The sequence below is a fragment of the Cupressus sempervirens genome, chromosome 2 (genome assembly GCF_028749045.1).
Source record: "Cupressus sempervirens isolate cs-2001-9-10 chromosome 2, ASM2874904v1, whole genome shotgun sequence".
Classification (NCBI taxonomy): Eukaryota; Viridiplantae; Streptophyta; class Pinopsida; order Cupressales; family Cupressaceae; genus Cupressus; species Cupressus sempervirens.
This window is the reverse complement of record NC_143119.1, coordinates 426,293,453-426,303,328: the sequence shown is the minus strand read 5'-3', so window position 1 is coordinate 426,303,328 and position 9,876 is coordinate 426,293,453.

Sequence of the window (9,876 nt, the reverse complement as noted above, 5' to 3'; positions counted from 1 at the left end):
TCGATTAGGTCATTTAACTAGCCAACCTAGTTAAACCCCAAATCGAACCAAATGAAAATAGGCTATTCCTATAAATAGGAATTCATCTATGGTAAAGCTACCAAAAATTAAAATAAATCAATCAAAAGACCAAAAACCCAAAAACACAGAAATGTCCTTAACAACTTTCGCGACAATGCGAAACTCTAAATGCACAGACACGCTCACTGGTCAAATCACATAATGCAAATGAGTTCAGATTTGATAATCTCGAAAAGGTTTAAATTAAACATTTAATTAAGGATACATCGACCATACAAGGATGACATTGGTAAAATATGAATGGGTTAATCACTAACTCCATGTGCCATTGCCAAGGATATAAATCCTGCACACTAAACAACATTATCATGTGCAATTGCATATAATAACATAGCCAAAGCAATAAATGCATTAAATCACCTAATTTAACCATTTATTTAATTATATTAAAATAATCTATTTACATCACTCAAGTTCGCATAAAGCATAACAACACAAGAATGAAGTAAATAACCATAGCATTAAATCCATCACCTAACATAATCAGAGGTATGTCCAAATTCCAAATAACCAGATATCATCATAAAACACACTATCATCTCAAAATGGCATCATCATGCAATATGATTAACTAAACAAAATAGAAGTCTAATATCTATGATACTGAAATCAAGGTATAACATCTGACCTTGGGGTTGTCTCAAATGTAAATCATCATAAAGTAACACATAACTCTTAGATCAAAATATCACAAGGTAAATGTCTGCAGCACATAACCAAATAATCCAACATGAATAATCCATTTCTAATTACTTAAGAATTTAATGATGATTGATTACTCTACATTAAAAAGGCATTTAAAACACATAAACAACCATAGTCATAAATATAACTACCCACTGCTACAGTAACCTAGTCCAGTGTAGCATGGTAAAAAGTACACAGTGCAATCTCTGCACACATCTCAGGGTAATCACGAAACAACCTCATGATACCACTGTAGATGCTCAAAAATGGTTCACATCTATGACTTCATCACTTCTTCATAATAATTTGTCCCATTTTCTCATTCTACTAACTTTGATTTTTTGGCCAGATTGATCATACTTTATCATTTATATCCTTCTTCACATCAATTTCATATCAACTCAAAACCATATCAAATCAACTCAGAATCACCCCAAATCAACTCGGAATCATTTGAAATAAGTCCTAATCAACCCAAAACATATCAAACATCCCAACTCAATCATCATTTGTTCGACGCCTAGGTATTGTTGTGGCTTTCAATGCCTTGGAAATCTATCAACCTATCAATCTTATCAATCTGACCTTAGTACTATCGTGGCTCTCAGTGCTAGGTTAAACTATCATTCATGTCATCCAATATTTGACATTTTTGAGGCTTTCAATGTTTTATCATGGCATCATCAACTATTTTAATAACATTGACAATGTTCATCGATGTTATTATGATCAAACCTTATCAATCAATTTCAATATTGTAGCATTTACAATGTCGGTTAAATGTTACATATCAACCAATTCATGTCATGGGTCCTTGGCATGTTATCAATTTTGATCAATCAATCAATCTGACCATGGCTTTGGTCTACTTTTCATCATCTTATTTGATATCTATATCATCATCACATTTTCATCAAAGGATACGATCGCATTCATTTAATCAATTTGGCCAATCATTTACTAATTCTCTCCATAGGATTAAATAACCCATAATTTAATTCTATTATTCTTCCTAATTATCATCCTCAATTAATTAATTTTATTAATTAATTGATTCATTATCTACAAACCATGGAAATGTACAATTTCCTAAGTTCCATTTTCCATCATTAATTCCATTTTCTACTAATTCTTTTTTTGTGGAATAAGAGGATTTTTAATTCAAATATTTCATAAAATATTGCATCATCATGACACTTGGATATGACACCTCATGGATTCTCCTTCGACACTTGGCTAAGACTTGTCATAATCAAATATTATTACCTCTTACACACATCCCTATTTATCTTATTCATCATAGATTCTTGACTTTAAGTGGGTTGAGGTGTCTTATGATGCGTCATAGATTCTCTTCTGCATTTAGCCAAGTTTGACTTTCATGTGTCGTAGAATCTTACAATTGGCATATTTTTTCATATGCGTCATGCATTCTCAAAGGAATCTCTTGCCACATCACACATCTATGGGTGACAAATCCAATGCCCTTACTTTGAGTGTTGATTATAAAATGGACACTCTTTCTCTCATTTTGGGCCCTCTTGAAGTCTTGGAAGCCTTTAGGTCCTAATTTCTTTTAGATTTCTCACTCCATCTCTCACATTCAAATCACAACTTCAACTATTCTCATGGCATTATCCACATCATAGACTTTTGCTTCAATTTTTTGTGCACTATAGGCAACTTTGGAGCTACAATCATTTGGAGAAGAAAGAAGGACATGGGAGCTACAAGCGAAAAAGGGGGTTTCTATTGCTTTCTTTATTAGTTTGGCTTTCATGGTAGACTAGTGACTGCTAATGTATGTTGATTGAGTTTTGTTATTTTATCATAGTATGTTATGCATTTAACCCATTTTTTGGTCCTACATTTGGTGAACCCGACATGAACATGCATATCTAACTTGGGTTTTCTTGTTTTGTGCTTGTAGGTGCAAGGAAGGAGCTCACTTGGAAGGGTATAACGACTATCTGCTCTTCCTTTTCACACCTAGATTAATTAGTGGGTCTAGTAAAAGGCTTATGTGCTCTTGTTTCATGCGTTCTATTAGCTTGCTGTCCTAGGGTGCACTCTGCTCTGTCAGGGCGCACTTGGGACCCCTAGGAACAGTTTTAGAAGTTTAGAAGCCACCAAAACCTCCTTCTATTGTTTCTAACTTTCCAGATGCACCCAACTAGGCCCCAACTATTTCATTGATGCAATCTGCACTATTTGGGCACACTTGGGAGTGTAGCTTTGAAAATTTTAGTTTCTAGGTCTTGTCTAGGCACCATTTCCCCACACTTTGCACCTAACTTCCCAACTGCACCCTAAAACTACCAACTATGCCCAACTAGGCCCCAACTACATTATTTATGTAGTCTGCACTATTTGGGTGCACTTGGGGATGTTTAGAGCTATTTTGGCCTTCTGGGGAGCAATCTGCTCTGTCAGAGCACACCCGGGTTCACAGTAAGCATATGCATTAATCAGAATCTGCACATAAGGTTTCTATTTCCTTTTGGAACTTAGATTAGATTATTTTGTGTTACTAATTTTCTATTTGCAACATGTGGCAATCATGGGATGAAGACATGATCATAAACTACTAATGCTTTATTTGTAGGATGTTGTCGAAGACTTTGTGTGTCTTTCAAAACTATGTGTGTGGATTTCCTAGATTAGATAACATTTCGTTTGGTGCTTAAAAAGAACCTTTTTTTTTTTTTCCTAGCATGTCAATGGTGTTAAATACCTAGGAGTTGCATTGGAGGTATCCTCTCCCCTCGCCATTCGTGGATCTTGGGTGTAAGAGAAATCCATGTAACTTCTATAAGAGGCCTGCCTTGGACCAAGATACTCGATATTGGGTATGCCAGGGGATGACCTCAGAGCGGTAATGGGCTAAAAGCTAGGTCAACATTCTAGCCGCTATATAAAATTCAATTACAGTGAAAGCCGTGTCGGCGGTATTGTTGTGTGATAGCTCTCCTCCAGTACCCTTGTGGTGCGTCAAACCCCAATTCTTGAGGCTAGGAGACCTTCTGTGGAAGTTTATCATTCACTTGCTGAATAGAATGCCCTTACTAAAAAATTATGTTTTAGTGGCCAAAATCCTTTCTATCCACTAGCTCAAGGGGTCACCCATGCCTGTGAAGACATCCTACATTTTTGCAGTCCTTAGTAGAGGCAACAGTCCCTTGGGAAGTCATGCCCCTTGGGAAGCGGATCTTGGTAGCCCTGAGAAGTGAGTGAGCTGTAAGGGGGAGCTTGTGGTGCCAAGATCCTAGGTTGTCTACTCTGGATAAGCGTGACTAAACTTTGGTTCAAGTAGGAATTCAATGGATACGGTCCTAAAAGCCTAGGTTGTGGTGTGTTTGTTAACTTTTAACAACAGCTATTCTTGTCTTAATGTGTCTTGTGTGTGTGTAAAACATAATCAAGATAAAAGCCAAATTTTTAAATTTACACCTTGGATATCATTTGAACTTTTCAAAATATCACACATGGCCAAAACATTTCAACCTTTATCAAACTTTGCAAATTTTGGTTCAACACACTCAAACCTTGAAAAACATGGCGACTTGTGCTCTTAAACATGCTTGGCAAAACATAGATCTCACACTTGCATAGACTTCACTTGAATTCACCCTAGTATAGGCCTTATTCATGCATCATATAGACTTCATATTGCACCTTTTAGTCCTCATTTATTACCTATTACCTTTCATGTTGCATCCTTTTAGGTTCAGTTTACCTCCCTTAGTCTTTTGCATTCCCATCTCAAAATCAACACTTTGCATTCACCACCTTGCATCTTTGCATACCTATTCATCATCTTGACTACTTTAACCCTCATTCTAGGTGTCCTAACCATCATTTTGAGAATTCATACTATTCTTAACACTTTCCCCTACTATTGGCCTCTCTGTAATATCAATCCTAAAATCATAGCTCCTAGAATTGCCTTAGTTTCAGCCCAATTTACCAATTGCACCCAGAAACTACCAAATACGCCCAATTGGGCCCCAACTATGTCATTGACATATTCTACACTATTTGGGTTCACTTGGTGGTCTTGAGATCCAATTTTGGGTTCCAGATAACATTTTGGGGCTTCAACAATGTCCTCAGGTACCTGGTTAGCTCCCCTTGCACTAGCTTGCCCAGATCTACATTCTACATCACCTAGTCTTCATCACCTTCACTTAAGACATAATTATATAGGTCATAACTTCTATTTTTCATCTCCCAAACCATTCTAACATCAACCCCAACATCCTAGCTTCCTTGCATATTAGTTTGGCAACCATACCTCTCAAAATCAGCAAACCTTCATTCTGACTTACCAACTGCGCCTAGAAACTACCAACTACACCCAAACTAGCTCCAAGTGCATCAATGATGTATTTGGTACTATTAGGGCACACTTGGCACTATTAGGGTGCACTTGGGTACCTTCATGACCATTTTGGGCCTCTGAACTGCACTTTAGGACCCCAAAACTGCATCTAGGAGCCTCTACACCTCCCTGTTTTGCACTTGGCCCAAAACTGCATCTTGCACCCAAAATCCCCTTTTAAATTATAGGAATTGTCCATATCACATATTTTTTCAGCATTAACACCATTTTGAGTCCCCAAAACATCATTTTGAACCCCCAAAACCTTTTGAATTTAGTCAAAAATCTAGACAAAGTATGAGTCTTAGAGTATCTCCTCATGTTGACGAACAATGGATCTTGAATAGTCTTTTTTATCTTTTCTTGTCATTTTCTTGGGTCAAAATCTATCTATGTCTTGATAGATTTGACCTTTTCATCTTTTATCAATTTGATCTTTTCATCTTTTATTAGTTTTTGGTCAAGATCCAAAGTCCTTTATCACAAGGTTAAACTCCTAGACAAAATACTTTCTAAAAGGTTTTACCTAAGTTCAAAAATTTCCCTATTACCTTGTCATAGCACAATCAAATCCCTAGCATCCCCAAACATCATTTTGACTTACCCTAGTGGTATATCCCCTTCATCTTGCATGGTCCAAACCTTAGCATCATTCTCACTACCAAACCCTATTAGATTATCCATCAACCAAATTGCCTTCTTGATCATTTACCCTCATTTTCCATATCCTAAACATCATTATCAACCCTTGGAAACCATCCTTTGCATAGTATACCTTGCACACACCAACCTTTAGCATCCTTAGGAAGTCCAAAACATAACCCTAGTTGTCATACCTTAGAGTCATTTTCATCCCCTCTAGTCAAACTTCAAAACATCACCTTACATTTTGCGTTTTACATAACATCCCTATGAAATTTTCACTTTTTACATCAAAACCATAATTCATTTAGCATTTTCTCACATTGCATAACATTCCTAAACACTTAAAAATCCAAAAAACACTCATATCTTGCATATCCACCACTCTAAATCACTCAAAACACTCAAAAATTCCATTGCATTTGCACTCTTCGGTATCATGCCAGCACTTACTAGCACACAATCAGCTCAAATATCTAAGGAACTCTATAAACCTTTGTTTTTTGAGGCACAAGCACAACCAAAACCTCACCCAAGATAGAAAAAGAGCAAGAAAACCCAAAAAACCTTTGACAAAGACCAAATCGAGGCATCACAACCATTACTAGTAGACCCCTTGAACATGTATCCGCAAGATCCTCATAATCAAGCTATGGCACAAAAAACCTTGAACAATGCACCTACCATTAGATTTCCTCCAAAAACTTCCCCCACACATGGGATGGTTCAATGGAATCCTGACTTTGAACCTATATTCATGCCAATACCACTAGGAGGAGGAAGTCTACCAACCACACCTGAAGATGAACAATCACATTCCTTTGAATTCAGCCAACCTAACACATCAAACATACAAAAAGGTACTATACACCTAAGTGATGACTCTAACACTGATTATGGCATCACTGATGAAGAAATGGCTAGGGCATGTCAAGACAAAAGTTTTTACAAGAACTTCAAACGTTTGGCAGCCCAAGAAATTATCAAATTTAACCTAAACTTGGAAGGTCCTAAGTCCAAACATCAAACCAACAGAACTATTGAAAACATACAACCCATGATAAATTTGGACTTAGAAAAGTGAAAAAAACCTTTGGAGTTTTCAAACATAATAATGGCACCTCTAAGGTCCCATCAAGAGTCAACTATCAAAATCCTCCAAAGTACATTTGAACACATCAATGTTAATCCCTTGTTTGATGAAATACCACCAATCCCTAAACACCCCAAAAGGACATTAAGACATGATTTTAGTCACATGATGCAACAACAAGATGCACCTAAAGGGACTTGTGCTCTAGGGATGCCAAACATACCTCCTTTGGAGGCAAATCAATAAAGTACACCTTTGCTCCTAACTTTACCAAGTGCTATGACATCAAATGCTATGGAGCCTCTCATAAATACAACATGTGAAACATCAAGTGCAACCATCCCAATAGACACACAAAGGAAAAATCTTATTGACATTACGCCCATTCCCAACAAGGACACATCTCATAGTCAAGTCAATATTATGTCACAAGCATGAACATCTAACACACAAAGGTACCAAAACCACAATTGAAACGTGACGTTCAATTCTCAAGGACTTAGTCAACCCCCATGACAACAACAATCTATAGTGGTACAAGGATTCCACACTTCCAAGGCGCAATCAAGTATACATTAACTTAACACACATCCCACATATCAACAACAACATCAACCACAATGACAACAACTGCAAGTGGGGCAAACATCCAACATTCCTAATACGCAGTCCCATGTGAACCCACTTGACTTAGACACAATTTATGAACAACAATTTTCAGCAGCAATTCCAACAACAAAAAAGGATGTTTTCTAAACAATAAGAGCAACTCAAGAAATAGTTGGAATACCAAAGATGCCTTGAGCAACAAATCGCATACCAGCAACATTTGTTACAACAACAACATGTGCCACAACAACCTCTACAACAACAAGCACACACATGGTCTCACATACAACCAACAGAGGTATCCCAACAACAACCACAACACATGGCACAACAACAACACATGGTACAAAAATCACAGTCAATCCCACAAAAAGTGCCACATCAAATACCACAACAAGTTCCCCAACAATAGGGACCTTTCTGTCTTCAAGGTGCCAACATACCTCCACCACCTAGCGACACTTCATTAGACTCATCAGACACAGAAATGTTAGAACAAAGTAGACATAGTTCTCGCCATAGCAAACAGTCTACTCACAGACACAAAAGACTTGAAGGAAAGACCATCATGCAAAACCCCAATGAAGAACTATTACAACAATTCAAACAAATTTCCAAACAAGTCAAGGCATTGGGAGTCCAAAAGAAACAGGCTCTATATATAGAAAGGGACCTATGTCCTAACCCATTTGATAAAAGTTTGTATATGCCTCCATTCCCAAGACACTTTGAGGCTCCAAGGTTTGAAAAATATCGAGGAAAAGGAAACCCTATTGATCACATCTGAGAATTTTTTTCTTCATGTAATAAACTTAGCGATGACCTCACTTACCTTATGAGATTGTTCCCTCATTCTCTAGGTGGGCCTGCACTTGAATGGTACTCCAAACTTCCTGGTAATATCAAATCTTGATCAAAACTAGCAGACAAGTTTATCTCCCACTTTTCCTTTAACATTACAAATGAGGTGACACTTTTTGATTTGTGCTCAACTAAACAGAAGATGGGAGAATCATTCATCACATTCTTACTACGTTGGAGAAGCTTAGTTAGTCAATGCTCACTAGACATTCCTGAACAATAACAAGTAAACTTGTGCATTGAAAACTTAGTCTTGGACTTAATGTATGAACTAAAAATCAAGAGTCCAAGCACCATTTCTAAATTGATGAAAAAAGGGGCTAGTATTGAAGATGCTCTTATCCATAAGGGAATCCTCAAGATAAACAAAGAAAACAAAAACACCAACTCGTCTAATGACAAGGAAAAAATTTTCTCCAAAAACAAGAATGTGACTAATGATGGCATTGTAGACGCCCGCACGATTAGCACAATGCAACCTCAACTAACTTTGAAAGGTGTAAACCCTACAAATTCACAAACCTCTAATCAAACATCAGCTCCACAATAGAAAAATGAGACTTCCATGCAAGACAAACCTCAAAGACATCCTAGAACTAAAGATAGGAAATTCACACCATTGGGAATACCACTTGAGACTGCATTACAATAGTTACTGAGTAATAACTTCCTACAGCTACCCCCAATCAAAGATGAACCAGTAACTAAAGTAGATTGGTGGGATGACAAAAAGTATTGTGATTACCACCGCACCAAAGGACATAAGACTTCATCATGCTTCCAATTGAAACATGCAATACAAGACCTTATTGATGATGGTGTAATCATAGTTGATCTATCACTATTAGCATCCAACTCTGATCACACTATTTTCAAAGATCCTTTGGGTAATCATGACAAAGAGAAAACCTCAAGTTCAAACTCAAACTCACAAGGTAATGTGAATTACACATGCACCGGCTATGACTACACCATCAATTTCTTTAATGAGTCTAACTTTCACATATCCACATTCACATTGAAGGCTAAAGACCCTCGTTGTGCTATCACTACACATCGTAGCAAGATCACCCTACCAGAGCCCCATCTAGACCTATTGCTTCTACTAGACCTGCACCTCCAAGTAGACCTACTGCTCCTACTTCATCTAATTATAGCCTTGTTGAACAACTTGAAAAAACCCCTACACAAATATCCATTTTGGACCTACTGCGTGCATCTCCCCAACATCAGAAGATCTTGGATCAAGCCCTTAAAGAGTCAGTTGTCCCAGATAACATTGATGTTGCCCAGTTCCAAGCCATGGTTGGGAACCTATCCACATCACAACATATCACCTTTTCCCCTCGAGATATTCCTAAGGACAAACCTAACCATAATGATCCCCTTTATCTCAAAGTCTTCATCCATAATGCCAAAGTAAGATGTGTCTTAATAGATGGAGGAGCAGGAATAAACATCTGTACTCTTAAGGTTGTCAACAATTTGGGTTATTCTGAAGATGATGTGGATCCATCTCAAA